General features: G+C 37.8%; 1 protein-coding gene across 3 annotated transcripts in view; it reads left to right on the top strand.

The window, feature by feature from the left end:
• The first annotated feature begins 3,036 nt into the window (after nt 1–3,036).
• Nucleotides 3,037–24,794, top strand: part of AKAP6 (A-kinase anchoring protein 6) — a 260,229-nt gene continuing 238,471 nt past the window's right edge. For all 3 annotated transcript variants that reach the window (XM_034417989.3, XM_034417990.3, XM_034417988.3), the window contains exon 1: nt 3,037–3,178. The gene's annotated coding sequence lies outside the window, so the exon portion shown is untranslated. The remainder of the gene's footprint in view (nt 3,179–24,794) is intronic.

Raw genomic sequence — 24,794 nt, 5'->3', positions numbered from 1 at the left:
GTGGCTTAAATTTCAATAAGTGCCCCACAGGTGGGTTATAGGGACAGATACTCTTTTAAAATAGTGTTATTCGTAAAACATGTTATCTTTAAACATATGCATAGATATTAAAAGGTCCATATGAACAAAGCTTTATTCCTCAATGTTTCCCAAATGTTACCTTATTTTGGGAAAGTCCTCCACACCTGAAAAAACACATGCCACTCACAGCTTATTGTTTCCTAGATATTGTTTATGGGCTACAGAAAATGATTTGGAGGACCAAATATCACCCGTAACTGAAAATTTGAGACCCCTGCCTTAACAGAGTAATCAGCATTCTGAAGCCAGCCTCCTTACACAGCACTCCAGACTACAAGGTGTTTACTTGCAAGGGATATACACAGTGCTGTGTCTCAAGCAGAATCACATGGGCTTCTCTGGGCTTCTGTGTGCATGCAATAAGCAGACTCCCAAACCCCTCCCTTTCTCTTGAAGAGGAAAATTATTTCTGTCCTTTTGAAAAGCAGCCAGAATTTGGATATCAAGGCTAGATAAATAGTGGGAAATAACAATTTTCTCCTGAGTTTCTGATTTAGGGCTGCAATCTACAAACATTGAAAAAAAACAGGGAAAACAAGCAACCTCATTTTTCTCTGAAGCATAGATAACACGTTTAGCTAGAAATATTGTATAAAAATGCCTTTTATTTGGAATGTATTGTATACTGCTATTTAAACCTTCTTGTTTCTAATATTTATTGTATCTATGTATTCAAGATGGGTTTTTTTTTAAAAAAAAATATTAGAACTGCTTCTAACTAGAAGTAAACCAGCAATAAGTTGCCAGAAGCTTTTCTATTTTTCTGTAAATGTTTTTCTTATTGGGAGTTCTTTAAAGAGTCTGTTTTCAATCTTAGCAACTCTGTACATTTATTTCCTTCACCGTTACATTTTTTGCACATTACTACTTATCATTAAAATGAATTTAATAGTTTCTTCTTTCATTCCCCCCCCCAAAGACTTCAATTCTATTTATACCTCATGAGATTAATCTATTTTCCAAAGGAAGAGGCTGATTTCTCTAGTCAGCTGTCTCTCCTTATTGGTCAGAAGATGATTCTATATAATTTATGTCATATTATGCCCTCTATTCCTTTAATTTGCCAGCAAAGTGGCTAGATTGTTGGTGTCCTATATTTTATACATGGTGGTTTTAGGGGAGAGGGTGCCAAATGAAACCACTATCTGAGATAGGTGATAGCAGTAATTACAAAGAGAGACTCCAAAGCAGTGAGGTGGGGTAAAGGCAGGGGTGGGCTGCTGGGGGTTTGCATGGGTTCAGGAGAACCTCTAGCTAAGATTCTGTGCAGTTCGGAGAACCCTCAAATCCCATTCTTGGCTGGTCCTGCTCAGCCCGCCTTGCCCCTCCCAGGAGTCCCCACGTGGCCAGTTTTGGATGCAGGTAAGTGCAGGGTGTGCACGGAGGCTCGGGGAAGGGTGAAAAATGGGTCTACTGGAAGTTCAGAAGGCCGGAAATGGGCTCATTTCCAGCCTTCCCGAATTTCCAGTAAAATGACCTCCCAAGGCTCCGGAGGCCCTCTGGAAACTGGAAATGCGCCCATTTCTGGCCTCCAGAGGGTCTCCAGAGCCTTGGGAGGCCATTTTCGCCCTCCCGGAGTCTTGAGTAAAACCTCCGGAGCCCGGGGAGGGCAAAAAGGCCCCCTCCCACTGTGGTGCAGGAGGCCTACTAGGCCACGCCAACCATGGCCACTCAGGAACCAGGCAGAGAACCCCTTGCTAAAATTTTTGTAGCCCACCCCTGGGTAAAGGAATGCAGGCCCAATGATTTACAGGGGAAAAAGGTTTGAGACTTCCAAACATTCACTCTGTGGAATCAGCCCTGCTGATACAATTAGATTAGTATATGGATGGCCTTTTGTCTGTTCTTAGGGCCTAAGACTAAGATGCCCATAAAACCCAGACCTTTTCTCTTATGTTGTAAAGAGGTTTTCATGCTCAGGAAAAGCAGTTTTGCCAAAACCTCTCTAATCTCAGTAGTGCTGGCCAACAATCAAAAATGTGTCATCTGTGCTTAAGTGTGAATTTTCAAGCTGTGGGTTTCAAAGTTGCCAATGCAGTCAAATTTCTTTATGCTTCTATAGAACCAGGAAGGGAAACTCCAGGTACTAAGGGTAATACCTTTCTCAGAACAGTTAGATTGGGGGGAAAATCAACCCAAGAATCCAATGAATGACTTGCTGCTGGGACCACAGCTCTGTGGCCCAGAGGATACACAGTTTGCTCACAGCCCCTCTTGAGTCTTCATTTAGGCAGATGAAAAGCCGGCTACTCAGCATTCAGATGATACTGCAGATTAGTTTACAGCTGAGACATGATGGGCCATTTCACCCGCCCCCCCTTTCCTCTCCCTGATTGGCTAAAAAGTTCTCCTCTTGTCAATTACAAATTAAATAAAATAAATTCTCCACTTTTTTAAAAAAAAGAAAGAAACAAAATTTGTCTTTATGATGTTTAGATCAAATGACTGGCAAATATAGGATGCAGTTTCTAAGGCAAACGTTGCCTAGAAGCAAATAGGATTTCTAAGTGTTCCAGTTACAACGTAAACTGGGTGGGGCATGATTTGCTAGGATACTGTTTAGATCATATTTTAACATTTTTCACATCGTAAGCAATTATACCCAAATTAGCTTGTGTGATTTAGAAACAATTTGATAGCTACCAAATGATTTGCAATAACCAGGTTAAATCCATATGAATATTTTTTTCTTTATATAGAAATAATTTTGTACAGGTATGTACGTACATCCTTGCTAGAGTAGAGAGATCAATTCTCAGGTGATGTTTTCTCTGAATAAAGGCATATAGAGTCACGATGCGTGTATGTATGTATGTGTGTTTTTAAGACAGTGACACTGCACTTTCTCAACCCTCCTTGCATTTTTTAGTCTGTCTCTTTAAAAAGCTTCTGTATTGTCTTGGACTCCCCTGGAAATGCAGTAAGGATTCCTATCACATCTCAGTTGCCATAGCAACAGCAGCCTTTCCCATAATGAGCTGCATCATCTGAACTGATGTCACAGCATCATGCAGCAGGTCAAACAAGGCACCTCCTAGTATTGCGTCCTACAGATTGTGCTGTAAACATCAAAGGAGAATGGTGTGAAGTGGAGATGGTGAGTCTTATTATGAGACTGTCCTTGATTTGTGTCATACTCTCTTGTAATAAGGGTCTGAGTTTTGCCTACTTAGAGTAGCCTTGGATAAAGATGCTGCATGTCTAAATATTAATGTTTAAGTAGGCAGGCTTAGACAAAGGCCTACCAGAGCTATAGGATGCCAGATAGATAGCTAATGACAGATAGCTGATTGCTTTGCTGAAGGTATCTGCAATGTATTGAATTTCATATCTTAAACTGCTCTCCCTCTTGCTTATTTCTTTCTTGGATTTAAACAATATTTCATCTTGAAGCCAACTGATTTTTTTTTTAAAAAAATCCCTACCTATACTTGTATTTTCATGAGAAGTCACCATCCTGTTTTTTCCTTACCTTTTGCTATTTTTTAGAGGCTTGTAGTATCATCAGCTTCCCTGAATGTGTTTTGCTAGCAGACAAAAATGGTAACTAATGGTGAATAAGCATTTGGCAGATGTTGCACTGACTTCAGCTAGACTCCTCAGTTGCTTGTTCCTTAGAATTTATAGCCCACAAGATACTAACTTTTCTCCCTAAAAAGTCACAGAGGTAGATACCTCCTTTATCTATTACCGCTCTTGTTATCCTTTCTATGGCATATTGTGTCCCTTGAATTGAGATAGTTACCTGGGGGGAAAAAAAATCTTCTATCAAACTGCAGTTAAGATGTAGCCGAGAAAATCCATCTGATAATGTTGGTATCTTATAAATACACTATTAACATTAATGGTTTTGCGAACTTCCTCCTAATTAGCTGAGACCATTTGCATGCACTTGTTTCATACCAGGATGCTTTCCAGAAAATTATTAATGGCATCTCGGTGTTTCTGTTTCCCAATCATATAATGTCGTTGCTGATCCAACATGGATCTCACTAACCTGGATGGGTGGGAAAACACCTTTCATTGTCTTTGAATGTTTAGATGAGTCATTGTTTCAATTGCTTGCAGTGAAAAGAAAGGAAATACTAGACACGTGTCATTTTCCCCGACTGATGTATCCGCTGGGAATTAGGGAGTGGCCTTCATCTCTGCTTTGCTTATCTGACTTATTTTACCAGTGCAGTTAGAAGTGGACAAATATGGGGTAGCTTTGTGATCTGAGTGAATCTTTTAAAAGCCCAAGGACAAGGGGGTTAAAAAGAAAATATACCCTTAGGGTTTAAGTGTGCTTACACCAAAGTCTAAAAGAGTAAACTGAAGAGCTGATTGTTTTTTAAAGCTGTAATGAGCACAAGGGTCTCATCTGGCATAATCTCTAATGGAGCTTTTTCATTTTAATTAGGCAGTTTACATTGTAATCTACAGGCATTATCCAGCATGGCCTCTTCTTTTAAACCAGGGGAAAAAAACTGTGCATATTTTATTTATTCTGATGGTTTAAAAAGTGACAATGTAGTAGTCTATCAAAAGAAATCTCTGGAGTCCACTGGGTGCTTACCAGCCATGAAAAAGCTTGCAAGAGGTCTGAGTTAGCAAGAGACCGAATGTCTCTGGATAGAGGCTGGGTTAAACTCAGTATTTTATTATTTGTGCATATGTTGAACCATTGGCCAGGGGGAAAAAAGTACTACTAATTATTATTAGTGAAATATGGCAAGGTTTGTGATTGTGTAGGGCCCAAGGAATTTGTCAGCATCATGCTTCTGGTAGGAAAAATATAAAATGTGTCTGATTTTAGGACATTTAAGACTAAGGCTGCTACTTGATAATCTCAGTTGCTCAAATATGCAATCTAATTCTTAGGGCTTTTCTAATCACACAAGCAAGGAAGACAGTAGGAAATAAAGCATTCTAGCAGGTTTGATGTACTTCAGAAAAGGGATAAATGAATTAGGCATGAATTATTTTATCTTGTAGTCAAACTGGGTGGGGACGTAGCTCAGTTTGAGCACATGAAGATTCCAAATTCAGCCTCATGTAGAGTAAACAAATGTTCCTCTTGGAAATGTTAGAGATTTACTCTCATGTCTGATTCCTGTCATAACAGGCCTTAGTGCAATGACTGGGATTTTGTGAGATCCCAGTCATTGCACTTGATAAACCAGATGCAATTTGTGAATTCAGTGAGCTGTGTTTTTAATATGGTTGAAGAAATTATTTAATATGATGTGAAAGCTTCAACCATGTAAGCGAGTTTTATATATTATTAGTCAGGAACTCTGGAAGAAGACATGCTTATGTAAAGCACCTAATGTTATTGCTAAACAATGAGGGTGAGTTTTGGAACAGATATTTTAATCTGTAACTAGTGACGTTAAACCAAGTTCAATTGAAATTATATATTTTAATTGAACTTGGTATATTTTCCCACGTATTTGTATCATTTTAACTTCTATTTTTAAAGTTTTTCTATATTAATAAAACTGCGTCCTGACAATGAAGAAATACAAATAATGATAGTTTCTTGAATATTACAGATATCAAACCCAGGATTTATATTATCTTGGGGGGGATATTTTAATTTGCTTAATTTGAGATAAACAGTAATAAAGCTTAAGGTTCTCCCGAAAAAGTCCATGCTTAAAACCACAATGACAACATAAAATATTAGAAGTGCATCTGTGATTATTCATTAAAATTAAAGAAAACATTTTAATAATTAATGCATTTTATGAATTTGAAAGTTAAATGAAGAAGGAACCAGGCACATTATACATCAGGATTTGGTAACCTCAAAAAAATGAACTTATTTTTAGATACTTAGTTAATATATATTAATGAATCTGAAATCATTCATGTACTTATTAGAGCAGTAAAATTTATCACAAGTTAAAAATGTTCATTAACAGATTTTTTTCTGAGCTACAAAAAGCTCTATTGATGGAACTCCTGATTCTTATCTCACCACAAATGATCCTTAAAAAGCATTATCACTATTATTGTTGTTGTCGTCATTACCATCATCCAGTTGTATGGCAATTTTCATTTTAAAAAGTTAAATAACTTCATAGTAGAAAACCTTATCACTATCGATGTGGAAATTATGGTGATTTGAAACAAATGTTCCTGCCAATTAAAAAAAAACACTTTTCTGCTAGAAATTCATCTTTCAATTATTGAACCAGATAACTCATTTACCCTAGACATGATTGGTAGATTCTGCCCCCCAAAGTAAATGGAACTGTAAAACATGTGACTCACCAGACCAAAAACAATCTACTGTCTACTCCTGGCATATGAAAAGCTATCATGTCACAAAACCAGATTTATCGTGCTCCCTATATGTTGTAATATGTATTAAAGCCTTGGTGGCGCAGCGGATTAAGGTGCTGTTAAGTAGCATTTAGCTGCCAGCTGCCTGCAATTACTGCAAGTTCAAATCTCACAAGGCTCAAGGTTGACTCAGCCTTCCAACCTTCTGAGGTAGGTAAAATGAGGACCCGGATTGTGGGGGGCAATAAACTGACTTTATATAAAAAAGAACACCGCTTTGGGGGGGGGGCGAAAGCCCTACTAAGCAGGTATATACAAAAGTATGAAGACTATTGCTTAACGCATTGTAAGCCCCCCTGAGTCTCCGGAGAAGGGCGGTATATAAATCGAACCAATAAATAAATAAATAAATAAATAAATAAATAATAAATAAATAAATAAAGGAGCTACATTTTGACTGACAAGAATGCAGTACGTTGTGCCTATATTTTATTTTTATGTAATTATTTTTAGCTTCTGTCGTTGGCCCTATAATAAAGGCCAATAATAACAATACTCTAATAAAACAAATTGGAGAAAAATGTGAGGATATGCAGTGGAACTTGAATGTCTCGATCATCCATCTACTAATATTCTTTAGGTAGCACATGCTTTACTATCAAAATTTAATTGTATTAAATAGTTTGTAGTATCCAAGTGTGGTTCAACATAATGAGCTGAACTTGGCTAATTTTAATATAAAGCAGTTGTTTATGAGAAAGATAAACTAGAACACTCAGACACTCATGCTTTGCATCACTTTATCTGTTTTTCATGAGCACCGGGAGGATATTACTACAATACCTTGCCCTTAGCATTTCCTGCTTAGATTACTGCATGGGTCTGCCTTTGAGAATATCATCTACAAACTTCATCTGATCCAAACGGCAGTAATTGTATGTTTACAGGCTTCTGTTAATACTGCCCTGCTACACCATTGCTGGAGGAACTACACTGGTTGCTAGTGTGTTTTAAACTATAAGGTCCTTATCAGTGGTGGGTTTCAAATTTTTTTACTACTGGTTCTGTAGGTGTGGCTTGGTGGCCGTGGCGTGGCTTGGTGGGCGTGGCTTGGTGGGCATGGCAGGGGAAGGATAGTGTAAAATTTCCATTCCTACCCCACTCCAGGGGAAGGATATTGTAAAATCTCCATTCCCTCCCCAATCCAGGGAAAGGTTACGGCAAAATCCCCATTCCCTCCCGATCAGCTGGGACTTGGGAGGCAGAGAATAGACGAGGGTGGGGCCAGTCAGAATTTTTACTACCGGTTCTCTGAACTACTCAAAATTTCCGCTACCGGTTCTCTAGAACTGGTCAGAACCTGCTGAAACCCACCTCTGGTCCTTATCTCAAAAACTTGGATATCCAAGTGATTGTCTTTCCCAGTTAAATTCTTCAATGTGACTCAAATGGCCAGATTGGTTCAACAGGAGGTGGCCTGACAGTGGACATTCTCTATGAGAATTGCACTCCTATGAAACAGTATATCCCCTCCCACAAAGCCAAAGTTGGCCTCTACAGTAATGGCCTTCTAGAACCTGGTAAAGATCTTGCTTTTGGAGATGTGTTATATTGCATTATATTTTCTACTATATTATTTTCTATTATTATTACTTGTAAAGCACCTAGAGTTTGATTATATGAGGCAATGTATGCATTTCATAAATAAAGCTAAATAATACTACCTCTAGTTTTAACTTTGCAGCAAACCTTTGCCAGTTCTTTCAGCTTGGATCTTGTTCCCTTCTATCTGAGTCAGTCCAGTTCATACTGATTCACATATGATGCTTTTTGGAGTCATACATGTCTTAACTGTTAGAGACCCAGGGCTACAATTTTTTATAGAGATCTTTGAAATTCCCACACTTCTTAGTTTCTTCTGAAAGTTTAAAGCCTGCCTCCTTTCAGAAAAGAAGGTATGGAAATTATGGTATTACAAATAAAAAAAATAAATGAAGTTCACTTAATGTAGTGTTTCTCAATCTAGACAGATGAGTAGACATCAACTCCCAGAATTCCCCAGCAAGCAGACTAGTCGCCAAGCTGAGAATCTGCTTTTAATGTAAGTTCTTGTGAATTTTGCTACAATTGGTGGTAAAAATGACAAAAAGGGTTTTGCTGTAGCAGTCACAGCTCTGACAGCCGGCTATGGTCATAATCAATGTTTCTAGGATGCACATCTGGAATTGTAGGGTGTTCTTTTTCCCTGTCTCAGAGGAAAAATACCATTCTGGAAATTATTTTCCAGCATCTCCCCAGCCTCTGAGCCTAGCTCTTTCCATATTGAGAAAACTTTATTTTGAAAAGGGCCAACAGCAGGTGTGCTAGGAGGGAGGCCATGGTTGTTGGATCCATGGTGCTGGATCTAGTACCCTCTACTGGAGGAGTGTCAAACTCATGTCGTCATGGTGGCATTGTCAGCTTGAGATAACGTATTGGGACTTTTCCCCCTTCGCTAATCCGGGCATGGGTATGGCCAGTGCATGAAGCATCCGGCCTGTGGGCCAGGAGTTTGACAGCCCTGCCCTACTGTTTTTCTCCCTTTTGCCTTGTCAGCAGTTGCTCAACAATGCTTTAGATTTATGGAAAGTTTTGATTTCAGAGCTCTCTAAAGAGAACAAAAATTGGCCGCAGAGAAAAGATTGGTATATTTTGGCCTTATGTAATGCTGAAAAAGTAAGATTTATTCCTTCATACATTATCTAGTTACATCTTTTCCATCATGCTTTCACAAATCATCCCAGACAAATTGTTTTGAGTTTCAAACTGAGCAAAAACAATAATGCTGGAGCCACAAGCTGTTCAACAGCCTAGTTACAAAATTAGATTTTAGGCTTCTTCATTAATTATATCCTACTAAAACATTGCAGGGAGTTTTATGGAGAATTTTTAACTTGAGGTCTTGGACTTCAAAAACAGAGATTATGAACTCTTTGTAGGTTACATGAAAAGGAAAAATGGGTTGTGTCTCACATCCTAAAAGGTAACACTTTGAATCTAGATTTATGGAATCAAGATGTTATTCTCTATTATTTGTAATTCCCCTGTATCTTATAGCTGTTTTTTCCATCTTGTTTCAATAAAAAAACATGTTTAGAAGGAAAAGATGCAAATACAGTACAATGCGTCTTGTTACAAACACTAGGAGTCAGTCATCTGAAAGCACATCTAGTTAGCCCGAGGATCCTTAACTCTTACATTTGGGAAATCATCTACTGTAAATAGTTCCAGAAATAAAGAATTTCATTTCTCTAGGTGAACTCTGCTGCTCTTTCTTTTGGAAGTGGATAGAGCATAATTTAACAAAGGATCTATTAGAAAACCTCTGATATCAGAGAAAGACTAAAGAACACAATTTGCTTTCACCTCCATACATTTTCTGAATTTTCTGAATTCACAGGAAATGTCTCTTTGCTGAGCTCTTCTGCTTATGATAGTCAACCCTCTGAATTTGCAGCAAAATTGCATGGAAAGTCTGCTTTTCTGGTCTATACTGAGTCATGCTTGGAATTGTCTCCAATTTGCTAGTTTATTCCTAGTTCTTTCCTCTCATTGGAAGCATTTGGGCCATCTGATTGCATCTTAACAAATGGTTAACAGATTCTTTTAACTAACCATGTAGACCAGGGCTGTCAAACTCCTGGCCCGTGGGCTGTATGTGTCATGCGCTGGCCATGCCCACGCCCGGTTTAGCAAAAGGGAAAAAGTCCCGATACGTCACGTGACGCCTCCGTGATGACGTGAGTTTCACACCCCTGATGTAGAGCATCCAAGATTTCTTTCTCAACTAGTTTCAGAACTCTGTTGAATTCATTCAGGCTTGTTCTGAGCTTTTCAGTTATAACTATCTTTTTGGGGAGTGATAGCATCTGATTTGGAGTGGTAGCATCTGATCAGTTGCTGTTCATTCAGTAACTCAGAATTTGTCCTGAAGAAACCAGCATGGAATTAACAAAACCACAGGTATATGTTCCCCAGTTCTAAGCAGCAGAAAACTCCATGGTTTTAGTTTCCTCAGAGTATTGGACATTATCTTTTGTAACATTTGCTTAACTACAAAGAAGCAAGCAGAATATAATGTAAACAGTAGCTTGCATATCCCCAAACAGCAATTTCTCCATTTCCCTCAAATCTTTAATCACAATTTTAGCTAATATAAAATGAAGCTCTCACTCTTTTATTCTCCATTTGTACCCCATTCTAGTAAAGTCCCCTGATGTCACTTAAGGGAACATTATTGCTGACAATTGGTTGACAGACAGAAATCCCCCCCTCCCCAATCATTCTTAATGACCAGGAAGCAAAGTCAACATACTTCAGTGTATCAGAATTATGTGCTCAGAAACAAGGTATAGGCACTCTAAAGAGATTAGTAAAAGCGATGATAAACACTTGCTGTAATTATAATTTCAGATTAAATCTTTAATTTAGAATCTAGCAGAAGCTTCAGTAGTTAGCACAAGGGATAGCAATTAGGAAACTGAAAGTATATGATAATTGCTTTAGATAGTGAGATGAGTGGCATATATATTTAATAAATAATGAAGATGGGTGTGATGGCAGTTAGGGACAATGGATAAGTGTATAATGTGCGGTCTCAGCCACATGTCTCATTTCAGTTTATAGTTAAGGTACTCTAGAATCAGAAGGAAATTACTTTCTGAAATATATATTTGTATACAAGTGTTATACAGTATACATTAAGGTTGTTTCAAATAGATTTCGGCCACTTCTTTCACACTGGTTTAGTATAAAATCATAATCAGTGTCTCGATTATGCTGATTCTTGATTTCTAGAACCTCATATTTATTTAAAAGTAAATCTATAATATTAAACTGGATATGCTTTGTAATAATAAAATTGTGTAAGGTTGCAGCCTAAGCAAGCAACTGCAAGTTAAGACTGAAAGAGAATCTGAATCTGAAAAAGATTCTGAAACACTTGCTATGTTCCTCCTCCCTGCAATGATGAAATTGTGCTATTTCCTGGACAGTCTGAATACAGCAAAGCTGACTCAGCCTTTTATCATTCCAAGGTCAAAAATGAGTTCTAAATTTGAAAAAACTTTAGAAGAAACTATGCCTTAATCTTGTCCTGGCTGAGGGGCTGAGGCATTGCAAAGAAGAGACAATGTGTTTTGCATAGATGTTAAACCATTCATAATATCTTTTCCAAATGAATGTTGTATCCAGTCTTGCTTGATGTAGAATTCTCTCTTCTGTTTTTATAGTTTTTGATCTGCTTCACTTCTAAACATGAGAAGAACAGAACATTATAATCATCCCAAATATGATAAATATAAGCAAAAAATACACATATCTGCTGAATCTTAAACTGTGTTTTCTCTATCATTAGAGTGAACTCTAATATAAAATTTAGCAGTATTTTCTTTGCATGCTTTTTTATTTGTTTGTCTAATTTATAGAGTCAACCATCTCACAAACAAATGCTACGTGATGCCGTACAACAAAAATGCTTTTTTATTTATTGATACTTGGAATTATCTAAAAGTTGTAGAATGTCTGGTGCTATTCACATAACTGAAAACTGGCTTTTAAAATAATTGTATTTATTTAAAGTTCAAATCTTTTTCAAAATCAAAATTACTGATGACTATTTATAGATTGATTAATCATCTTGTAATTACTGCTTAGGGTCCATTACAATATTTGAACCCAACCAATGGTTGCTTTTGGAGACAATTTTAGGTTTTGACTGCAGGGCATGAAGATTGTTAGGGCCTTGCATCCTTAATCATCCTCAGAAATTTATTTTTATAGAAACTTAAGCAAAAGTATCTTTCAAAAATTATGTTCATATCTTTTTTTTGGCATGAACATTTATGACTAGAACTTTAAAAAAGTAATCTTTTGCAGGATCCAATCTGTGTCAGTCACTGGGAGTAGAGATTTAGTCTTACAGGTTTTTGGACTAATGCCCATCCTCAGGCAACTTCTCTCTCACCAGAATGTGTCACATTAACCTCTGGTTCTGGTGACTGACCCAGATTGGATCCCGCAACATTAATCTAGGACATGTATATTTGCCTTCATTTGTGAAATAATCTTTTAGTGGTGGGCTCAATATAAGGTAAAGGTAAAGGTTCCCCTCGCACATATATGCTAGTTATTCCTGACTCTAGGGGACGGTGCTCATCTCCATTACAAAGCTGAAGAGCCAGTGGTTTCCAAAGACGTCTCCGTGGTCTTGTGGCCGGCATGACTAAACGCCAAAGGTGTTTGGTGGGAAGGGCTGTTACCTTCCCACCAAAGGTGGTCCCTATTTTTCTACTTGCATTTTTTATGCGCTTTCGAACTGCTATGTTGGCAGAAGCTGGGACAAGTAATGGGAGTTCAACCCATTATGCGGCACTAGGGATTCGAACTGCCGACCATTCTGATTGACAAGCTCAGAGTATTAGCCACTGAGCCACCGCGTCCCGGGCTCAATATTCTTGAATCTAATCAGGCATTGACTTAGCAGATGTCCCTGATTCTAGAAGAAAGATTATTACTCTTCTTCAAATGAATGCATTTAGTTGGTCTGAGCACAGGTCAAATAAGTCCAGAAGTATCTTAGGCAGCTCTTCTCTTACCAGGAGATTCTTCCATCAGTTCAGAGCACATTGCAAGCAATACAACAAATAAAAAAAAGTTGCTTTTCAACTTTAAGAAATTCCCTTTTTGTTCACCCACCTCTCATTCAATTGATAACAGCAAAGTGCTGGTGAAAGTTGCAGTTGAAAGTTGAAGTGCAGTTGAGAGAGGCAAAGCAAAGGAAAAGTGGGTTGGATTTACAATGTTTATAAACTAAACTGGTTGAGAATGACAAAGTTTGTGTCCATTCAGTGAATGTTTCCTCAGCGCAATATCTTATGAAATCCAACAGGACAATGACTAACCATTTAAAAATAGAGAATTTTAAATAATTGTACACTGAATCCCCAAAGATTCAAACATCTTGAACTCATCACTTATTGGTCTGAATCAAAGGAATGTTGCAGATAACATTTTTCTTCTAGATGTTTAGTTAGAAATACAGGTAGGACCATGAGGTTTTGCTTGCTCCTAAGAAATTGATTGATAAACGAGATATCTTTCTGTAGTCATGTAGCTATCAGTTAATGCAAAACCATTTTTAATTTTTTTTAAAAAAAAGCTGGTTTGCAGATTAGGTAAGACACTTCGAACATATAGAAACAGCAAGAAATGGGTTCATTCAGCTCACCTAGGCTGCCAATCTCAGAATAGTGCTAACCCAGATGGGGCTGTAAGGAATGTAATATAGCTGGAACAACAGCATAAAACACTTATGTAGCACTTATGGAAAATATTCTTTGAATTGCTGCATTTTCTTTTGGGCATTTCCAATAGTTGCATTTCAGATAATTACTTCAGTTGACATCCATCCTTTCTATTCGACCTGTGTTTGGGACCAAATAGTTTGAAAAATAAGTGGCAGATAACCATATGAACATTTCAGCAATCTTAGCTATAGGATATTAATTCTGCATAGCCTGTAGACAAGTAGTCTTAATCAATATTGTAAACAGGAACTATCAATTGATATTACTATTATAGAATAATTTGAAGGCTTGATTAAATAGCATTTATGGTTACCTGTGTTAGCAGGTCATAAAATGAATGTCTAAGCCTCATCAATATCATCAACCATGCATAGAAAAAAAAAATAGACAAACATTTCTTATGAATATGTAGTGCAGAGAATAAAGTACAAGGGACAATGGTTGATGCTTCAAAGCATCTTTCTACTATCAGTCAAAAGATATATCACATATATTTCATTATTTTCTCTTAAACATTTTTATAGGGAAAGGGAAAGAAAAAGTAAGAAACAGAAAAATAAATGGAAGTAAATGGATTAGCTTACATAAAAGCCTTTCTTAGAAACACTGAAGCAATATGTTGTGTTCATTTAGGGCATTCAAGTTGGCTAACAATAAAGACTAAAATATAAACACTTAAAATAATCTTCCAAACCCATTAAAAGCACTATTAAAAAGATTGAAAGGGCTATATACATATATCTAGAGAGAGAAACACAGAGAGGAAGTATAATAACGCATTATGTTCTTGTTTACTGTTGCCTTGTCATACTGAATCTAAGACAACCCATATAATGAATGACATAAAATCTACTTGGACAACGTTACAATGCTAAAATGACAAAGGTTATATGCAATTTGCTGGTATCAATTTCAGAAAATTTGAGATTCCAAAAATATTTCACATATCAGTGAAATCATAATAAAACACAGTAATAATCACATTAAAATGGAAGAAAATTAAAATATAAGAAAATATTACTCTCTGCAAGCTATATAAGCCAATGACCATGAGAACTAGCAAAGTGCTCTTATAGCCATGAGAACTAGCAAATTGTCAAAGTGTAATTTAAGGAAAACAAAACTTGTCTCCTTTCTAATTTCTATGTAAACATTTATGAAGTTAATCCACGAACAAGAGCTTATAGAAGTACTTATTTGGATTTTTGTCTTTGAAGAAAGATTTTAAAATTCTTTTTTATCCTGGGATAAAAAAAATTGGCTATGGACCAAATGTATACCTGAATGATTGCTACCTACATTTCTGATTTTTATCTCAGAGAGAGATATACAGAGATAATGAAAGTTAATGCATTTACTGGCAGGACATTTCATGAAACTATATAAAAGGTTTATCCACTATTCTCCGACATACCCATTGCTTGCTTCACATAAATCAAGTTTGCTTTTTCAGTCTATTAAAAACAGATTCATCACTGAAATAATATATTCACAGACAATTATTTTATTTTGAAATCATCAAACCTGATAATTCTAAAAAAGAGAAAAGGAAGTCTTAGCAGTTTCATGTCTATGGAAGGGCTAAATTGGAAGCTTTTGAAAAGACGTCATTATGTCTAGAGGTAGTACTTGGTACAGTTTCACCTGGATTTTGGGATCAAAATTAAGGTGTCCTCAAATAACCCACCAGAGAGCATCAGAGGATAGGAAAGCAAATAAATCCTAAGCACCCAATTAGACAGATGTTGCTTTCCATGGGATTCTTTTATTCTGAACATGTATTACATTTTGAAGACAAACAAGTGGGCATAGTTAGAATTATAGGTACTCATTTTTCTATATAAAATGGATAGCTACATTATGCAGCAACTGAACAATGGGAATCCTCCCCCAGCACTAAGACCAAGAAGCACCATTGCCTACATGACATTTCAAGAGCATATGTTAAACCGAACTGACTTGATCTGAAAAGCAAATATTTCTGACTTGTAGATTTTACAATCCTGGGGGATTCCTCTAGTTGATAAAGGCAAGCCCTCAAATTAGACAAATCAGTAGCAGATGGGCCAGAAGCACAAAAAAATAAAAAAAATAAATCATATGCCATATGTTTCATCCTAACAGAGAAATAGTCAAAAGGCAATAGGTTAGCTTTAATCCTTGTTACAAGCAATTATAGAAGGCTTGATGCCAGGGATTCCCCTAATCCCGTGATGGCGAACCTATGGCACGCGTGCCACAGGTGGCACACGGAGCCATATTGGTGGGCACACCAGCGTTGCCCTAGCTCAGCTCCAGAACACATGCGCGTGCTGGCCAGCTGATTTTTGGGCCTTCTGGGCCCACTGGAAGTTGGCAAACAGGCCTGTTTCTGGCCTCCAGAGGGCCTCTAGGGGTGTGTGGGGAACGCTGTTTTTGCCCTTCCCAGGCTCCTAGAAAGCCTTTGGAGCCTGGGGAGGGCAAAAAACAGGCCTACCGGGCCCACCAGGCCATCACATGCCAAAAGTGGGGGGAGCATGGGGGGTCACGTGCGCATGTGTGGGGGGGGGAAGAGCACATAGAATTATGGGTGTGGACACACACGCGTGCGCAACCACCCTGCATTCCCCCAGCTTTTGGCGTGTGATGGCAAAAAGGTTAGCCATCACTGCCCTAATCTGATTCCACTAAAAATGACCAAAGTTTTTTTTACATAAACATAAAGTTTTTATGTTATTTACATATTTTGTTCTTCCTCTATTGTGAATATTATTGAAAAGTTAACAAGACAGGAAAAACACTCAGAGCATGGCCTTCATGTAGTTCCATTCTGGATTATAGCAATAGCACCTAGATTTATATACTGCTTTACAGTGCTTTACAGCCAGTGGTGAAATGTAAAATTTGTTACTACCAGTTCTGTGGGCCGTGGCTTGGTGGTGGTGGGGAGGGTAATGTGACTGGGTGAGTGTGGCTAACTTTTTTTTTTTTACTTTTTTAAAGCATTTTTTTACAACATTCGGGTGAATAGGTTGTAAAAAATGCTTTTAAAAGGTTAAAAAAAGGCTCTGATGATCACAGCTGTGGTGCGCGATCGTCACAGCCTTTTTTTTAACCTTTTAAAAGCATTTCTTTACGAATAGGTTGTAAAAATGCTTTTAAAAGTAAAAAAAGAGGCTCTGACGATCACAGCTGTGGCGCGTGATCGTCAGAGCCTTTTTTAACCTTTTAAAAGCAGGAAGTAATGACACCCAGGCGGGTGGGCAGAGCCTTGCACCGCCATCGCTACCAGTTTTCCAAACCACCTGCCATAATCGCTACCAGATTGCCCGATCCGGTCCGAACCGGGAGTATTTTCACCCTGGTTTACAGCCCTCTCTAAGGGGTTTACAGAGTCAGCATATTGTCCCCAACAATTTGGGTTCTTATTTTAGCCACCTCGGAAGGCTGAGTCAACCTTGAGCCTGGTGAGATTTGAACTGCCAAATTGCAGTCAGCCGGCAGTCAGCAGAAGTAGCCTGCAGTACTGCACTCTAACCAGTGTGGTTCACTCTCACTGTGGTTATGTGATCAGAAGGGAGATCGGGATTAAGAATGGAGTAGGCAGTAACTTTCTAGCCTCTGTCAAGCTGCCTCTCCTATAGCGGGATGCATTAAGGTATATTTTTCTCTTTTAATTTTTTTCCTATACAGCTCCTGGCCAGATCTTGATCTTATTCAACTCATTATTTCTTTTGCAGGCTTCCCTCACACCAAATATGATCCTGATCCATTGTGGGCAGAGAGATAGTCCTAAACCCTGGCATATTTTTTCCACCCAGTCCATGTGTTTATAAAGAATAAAAATATTCTCATCAGCTGCCAATCACAACTGTTTCATCAAGAGATGTAGACAGACAATAGTAAAGTAAAACAGAGTAGCTCAAAGCAATGAATAAATATTTGATGATTCCAATACACTACATTCCTTCCCACATTCAGTAAGCAACAGCTTTCAGTGCAACCATTACAGTGTGATATGCATAGCTTCTGGGAAAGAAAGAACACAGTGCAAATACATGCTGAGGCCTTTCCCTTGTATTCAGGCTTCTGATAATACCTAGCAGAAGTTGTTTCATTTCCAGCTAGTGTTGTATGCTTAATGTACAGCCAGCTAATTGCCTGATGTTCAATTAGAACAGTATCTCCCTCCTTCTCTATTGATAAAACAACTTTATGAAACTAGAATTTTATTTTTTTTTTCCCTTCAACTTTCAGTATCAGGACAACTTTATCCATATATCTGTACGCAATTTCTTGCGTACTTAACATGTGCATTACTTGTTTATTACTTGTTTATTCTTAACTCTACTTGTGTCCTGATCCTACAGTTAGCTATTTTTGAACTCTTCAGGTACCCCTTTGATGTTTTCTGTTGGATGTTTCATTGCTATCTCAGGCTGATTTGGATCCAGGTATCACTCAGGGGTGGGCTTCAGATCCTTTAGCAATGGGTTTGCTGCCCCGTTGCTGGGTGGGCGTGGCCATGGTGGGCGTGGCCTAGTTGGCCGCCTGCACCATGGTGGGGGGGGGGTTGTTATTTGGCCTCCTCAGGCTCCAGAGTTTTATGTTGAGCCTCCGGGAGGGCGAAAACAGCTTCCCCCGAGGTCTGGAAGCCCTCCGGTAGGCCCATTTTTTGCCCTCCCAGACCTGCCACACAGCCCCTGCACTTACCTGGAATGATGAATGGGTCACGTGGAGACTCCTGGGAGGGTCGGGATGGGGTGGGTGTGACCAGCCAGTGGTGGCATTTGGGGGTTTGCTGAACCCTGGCGATCCTTGGCTAGAGGATCGCCTGAACCCTGCCAAACCCCCAGGAGCCCACCTCTGGTATCACTGCTCTTTTCTCCTTTGTAAGGAAGACTCAACAGTATTTTTTAAGAATGGAAGGAAAAGACTCCTGATTTTACTGGACTTGAAAAATTCTTATTTTCTTTATCACCCATAAAACCTACCCTTAATTTTATAAATAGGCCATAGGCCATAATTTTTGCTGTAACTATCTTTCTTAGTATAGAAACATTCCATCTTGGCATTCATCTTGCTTTCTGTCTCCCCACTTCTCTGTCTTTTGGTCCAATAATCATGCTTTCATTCTCTATAGAATAAACTTCTACTTGGGGTCCTTCCATTGTTCAAGTCTTCTGGTTGCACAATTAAAGCCCAGCAAGGACTGGCAGTTCTGTCTTGTGTATGTCTAGATTGCTAAGAGTATTAGTATATTATGGGAACCAAAAATGTTTATTTGTAAGTTCTCATAAAAAACTGACCCAAAAAACAATCTTCTTTTCTTGACCCACAATTTATCACAAAGCACTATTGGTCAATCCATTTGTCTACTCTATTTGTCAGCCATTGAGTGCCCTAACCTAATTTCTCAATTTTGTATAAAAATATATATCCTTTCCCATTCAGTTAAAAAAAAAAGAGGAAATTATACTATGATCAACCTTGTTCTCTGCAGCAAATCTTCATTGCCTTAGAATTGCAAACAATGTATTACAATAAAAAATAAATATATAAAACACTGTTAAATTCTAATTGGAGTTTAGTGCATGGAAAGCATCATGTTGAATAATCTGTTGTCATGTTTCCACACAGCTATACAGAAGATTGTCTACTCTAAGAGTTATGAAATAATTTACATTTGATTGGAAGAGAATTATATGAAATTCATTCAATCTGCCTGGATCTTCGAGCAACAGAGGTCTAAATACTAATTGCATTTAACAAAGAGTAGTATAATGACATGATCTATTGTTTCGATTCACAAAGACAGGTTCTCTTATCCAGGGAGGTTTTGGAGTATTTATCATTTTAAAATGCAGAAGGCAAAACATATTTAAAGAACTCTCTTTGTTGTTTTGAAAATGTGAGCATGGTTAAAATAGCTTGCCGGTTCCCAAGTGAAATTTCTTACTGGAGCCTTAGTGCTCTGTGATATTATATTAACTTCATTTTGGTATCTTATGTCCTTAATTCTTGAGAAAAATATCATTAGCCTAGAGAGGCAAGGAACTCTGTTAGATGTTCTTATCATAGCAGTTTCCATCAGTTTCAGCTTTCTACCTTGAAAAATGTTTATCTACCTAAAATATTGGGACTAAAACTGAATGAAAAAAATTGGGTACCTTAATCTAATATCAGTTTTTAATTTTTCTGTTTGTAAACCCTCATTTTAAGCATTCTGATCTCACAGTAGTTATGCTGCCAGGATTGCTTAGTGGAGTGGAGAGGGGTAACTTGTCTGTCAGCAATAATGTCCAGCTAGCACATCAGGGTACCAGGAGCTGGAAATTCAACCTGTAACCGGATATATTTCATGTTTATAATCTGTTTAGCAGCTTTACCTAGCTTTTTCCTGCAAACTATGTAACTATGCTTCCCTCTATATACATGTGCAGTTTTTGAACCAACAATTCCTTAAGGACTCCTTTATTGACACTGTTAATATTTCCACTGAAAATACCAATGCTATTTTCACCTCTTCGTGATTCTTAGTCTGTTAATTCCTAATGGCATATGCCCTTATTTCTCTCACACACATGCATACACAAAAGTACTGCTTTTCAGCAATCATCTATGCTACAATAATGCTGAAGATAGAAAATGATAAAAACAAATTTTATTGCTTTTTGATATAATATTATTTTTCACCCAATGGGATAATTATATAAAAGTGTCTAAGGCTAAAATCCTAACTTGGGGTTTAATTTAGTATTTGATTAAATACTATTTACTGACAGAGATAGGTATCAGTAAAGTGCTGATTTTACTGACACCTCTCTCTCAAATTGGAATGACAAAGCATAGTATTGGAATCTATGCTTTACTTTCTTCTATGTCAAGTACAGGGTTATTCTTTATATATGTGAAGTCTTCTTCAACAGCAAAAGTTCTTGATAACCTCCATGACAGTAGACACCACTACCAGTTCGCTCGTAGATAGACTTGGCTGACTAGGTGGCTTAGTGGCTAAGATACTGAGCTTGTTGATCAGAAAGGTCAGCAGTTCGGCAGTTCGAATCCCTAGTACAGGTCTCCTGCATGAGCAGGGGGTTGGACTAAATGACCTCCAAGGTCCCTTCCAAGAAGAACCGAGGTGGCGCAGTGTTAGGGTGCAGTACTGCAGCTACTTCAGCTGACTGCTAGTTCAGCAGATAAGTGGATCTAATCTCACCGGCTCAAGGTTGACTCAGCCTTCCATCCTTCTGAGGTGGATAAAATGAGGACCCAGATTGTGGGGGGCAATATGCTATTTAGTATACTGTTTTTGGTGTAAGCCGCCCAGAGTCCTCGGAGAGTGGGCAGCATAGAAATATGAATAATAATAATAATAAAAAATAATAAAAAAACTCTGTTACTGTTACTGCGCATGTGCAGAAGTATCTGGGCAAGTGGATGGAGCCTCCCACTGCCACCGCTACCGGTTTGCCTGATTCAGGGCAAACGGGTAGCAACCCACCACTGCTCCATGAGAAGATCAAGAACGTCACATTTTAAATCTTCAAAATGTTTTCCCCACAACTGTATTATCCCCATTTTGTATATGAGGAAGTTGAAGCAAACCCAGATATCTTACTGTCAGAAGTGAATGAAAGTATAATACCCCCTCATTCCATGTGCAGTAATTGACCTGGCTGGCAGTTATGTTTTTCTAATTACTGGCAATGGGAACAGCAGGTTCAGACCAAGCCATATGATATTCAGGGAAGACAGTTGACCAGTCCAAGGGCAATGTCATTGCAATTAAAGGACTAAATCTGCTGTGGAATTCAGGGGAAATGGCTGGCAGGGATGCTTGAGAGAAACAGCTTGAAAACTGCCATCATGATTCCCTAGTTACCAGCTTCTACCGTCTGAGATAACTTCCTTATCCTACTTCACTGACGATCCTATCTTCATAAACCTACCTATGACAGCTACTTATCTTTGACTAGAGAACTGATTGAAACTAGAGACTTTAAATTTTATGTTCTTTGCATGTGCATTAGGGGAAATTAACATAATGAGTTCAGTGACTATGGAGATTCTCAGTCATCCAGGTCATGGTTGTCCCAAAGGTGCTTTTTTTCAAGAGGCAACTGGACTTTCTGGTTTTTCTTGGAAGATTTTTTGCTTCTCATCCAAGAAGCTTCTTCAGCTCTGACTGGATGGTAGGGAATGGAAGGATTTAAAAGAAAATTGAAAGATGAAATAAAGAAAGATATCATCTTCAAAGAAAAACCAGAAAGTCCAGTTGCCTCTTGAAAAAATGAGTTCACTGATGCCAAAAAATGAGGGACAGTGAGTTCAGTGATGCTAGATGAGAATGGTTATTTTGGTTGATTTTAGCTAGGTCAAAATATTCCTGATTCTGTTTTGGGTTGTACAGTTTTTCAATTTTTACCTTTGATGGGTTTTTTTGTGATAATTGTTTCCAAAGCATAAAAACTAGTGTCAGATAGGTCAAACAAAAGTCATTCAGTTGCATGACTAGTAATTCATGCCAAATGATGCATGAATAAAAACCATTTATAGTTACATTGTGAAACAGAAGTACTGGCAGTCTGCATTTTCATGCACAATGGCACATTTTGGCTATAATCAACAAAGTAGGTTGTAAGAAAAAAAGTTGCAAGATGAAATAAAGAAAGAAAATGACCTAAACTGTGATTTCAACCTGTTTACAACTCATTTTAAGTTGTGCAATGAAAATGAATTCGAATTGTTGAAACTTTTTTTAAAAAGTTGCTGTGTTATATCTTTCTCACATTCTGTTTAATCATGGTCTTTGTCTCTCCAAGCTTCCTCTCTGTCAAGAAATAGGAGAAAAATAAAACTTTTTTTTTTTTTGCAAATTAGGAAAGGTTTAGGTGGTAGCTACAAAACCTTAGAGGCCTTTCCCCACTAAAACTGAATTCCCCAAACATATCCCAGCAAAATCTTTAACTAATTTGTCCCCAGGATATTTGCCTTTATCTTATTCCCGGCACAGATGCTTGCAAGTGGTCCTTGATTTATAACCACAATTGAGATTGGAACTTCGACCGCTAAGTGATGCCATTGCTAAGCAAGTCACCACATGACTGCATCCAATTTTATTATCTTTTTTGGCACAGTTGCTAAGCAAATCCAGTCCCCCCCACATTGACTTTGCTTGGTAGAAACTGGCTGGGACAGTCACAAATGACAATCACGCAATCCCAGAACACTGCAACTGTCATAAATATTTGCTAGTTACTAAGTGCCTGACTCATGATCACATGGTTGCAGGGACACTTTGATTGTTGTAAGTGCAAGAACTGGTTGCAAGTCACCTTTTTCAGCGCTGTTATAACTTTGAACTTAAAGTTACATTAATCTGTTCATCTGAAATTAAGTTAAACTGAAATTTAAATTCAACTATTCAGTTGCATTCAGTTTAATTGGTAGCTTGTTTTCTAGTATGATTTGATTGCTTATTGTACCATATGATTGTCACTGGGTATTGTGCCCTGTGATTCTTGACAAGTGTATCTTGTCTTTTTATGTACGCTGAGAGCATATGCACCAAAGACAAATTCCTTGTGTGTCCAGTCACACTTTTCCAATAAGAAAAAGAAAGAAAAGAAAAAGAAATTTGGAAATGTGACAAAACCGTTTAGACACAGCAGCATTTTAAGCATATGAGAACTCTAAAGTAAAGTCTCCACTGTCAAGACTTAATTAGTTCATAGATATGTCCATATATGAGTTTTTGCCAATAAAATGTGAGTGTCCTATTATATTTTTCAAGATCTTTTTTTTTAACATATCTAACCTACAGCCCTTGAATTCACTGGACATCTGCTGCACTGTTAACTATGTATTGTTGTGGGTGGTTCTTTTTTCCCATTGTTCTTCAGAATCAATGGTTAATCCCATTAACCCAAAACTATTCATCAATATGAAAGACTAAACTAAGATTAAAGACTAAACTAAGACTAGAAGACTAAAGACTAAGACTAGACAACTAAAGATTAAAGACTAAACTAAGACTAAAGTCTTGATTAGACTTCTGTGTCACTGCATGTCAGGGAACATATGCATCTATTGTTTGGAGATGATTGCATAGCTGTTGCATTTATATGTCTGCAAATGTTCATTCTGGCTGGGGGGACGGCATTCAAACAGTAAAGGACAGAACAGGAAGTTGGAGCAACCAATTAACATGCAAGACCAACCAATCGGCAGGCACAATGCGTGGTTGGAATTTAGGATGGGTGCATGTCAGCCTGTCTGCAGCCATCTGAAACTTATGCTTACCCATCAACTCCTTTCGCAACATAGGTATGCGGGAAGTTGCAGGCAACTTTAAATCAAGCTTTAGTCTTTAGACAAAGGCTAAAATATAAAACAATGGTGTGATCTTTATGTTACACAACTCTTGCAAAAATCTGATAAGTTCGTAAGAGACACAAACACTTGCTATTATTTGTTCTATAGCTCCTTCTGATGTTTATGAGTTTTCCTGGTTTGTAGTGTCCTCAATTTTTTAAACCATTAGCAGGAATGGGAGACATGTTTGACTGAAAAGGGTTATGGTACATATTTTAAGAAACATTGTTCTGTCCAAGATAAAGCTTATTCTATAGCAGTAGCTGAAATCATAGTAGATCCATTATAAGCATTAAGTCTTGAGTGCTTTTTTGTCATTGGTTGTCAGCTGTTCTGCCATTCTTTATGTATCCACCACCAACTTTAAAATTCACTAACGTATTAAATAAAATGCAGCTACGTAGTGCATTGGATTTCTGTGCTAAGTGCTCCTTCAGACAAGCTTTATTGATTTCAGTGAATAACATCCTCCAAAGAGGATCTCATCTTAAGGAAGTTAGTACAAATCTATATTTTGTATAAACATGCAAATTCTTCCTTTTCCCCTAATGAATATTTTAAATATAAAAAAGAAGGAGTACACTAAATTAGTGTATTAATATGGAAACAGCATCTCTAGCCCTGAGAAATTCTTCAGCTGCAATTTTCAGCAGCCTTATTTCATCTGGTCAATGCTGAGGAACACTGGGCGTTGTAAGTAATTCAATAATTTAGTAATAATCCAGAAAGGCACAACTT

This window comes from Pantherophis guttatus, chromosome 1 (genome assembly GCF_059756535.1).
Source record: "Pantherophis guttatus breed Tessera chromosome 1, ASM5975653v1, whole genome shotgun sequence".
NCBI lineage: Eukaryota > Metazoa > Chordata > Lepidosauria > Squamata > Colubridae > Pantherophis > Pantherophis guttatus.
The sequence above is the reverse complement of the archived record's forward strand: the minus strand, read 5'-3'. Positions and strand labels throughout refer to the sequence as shown.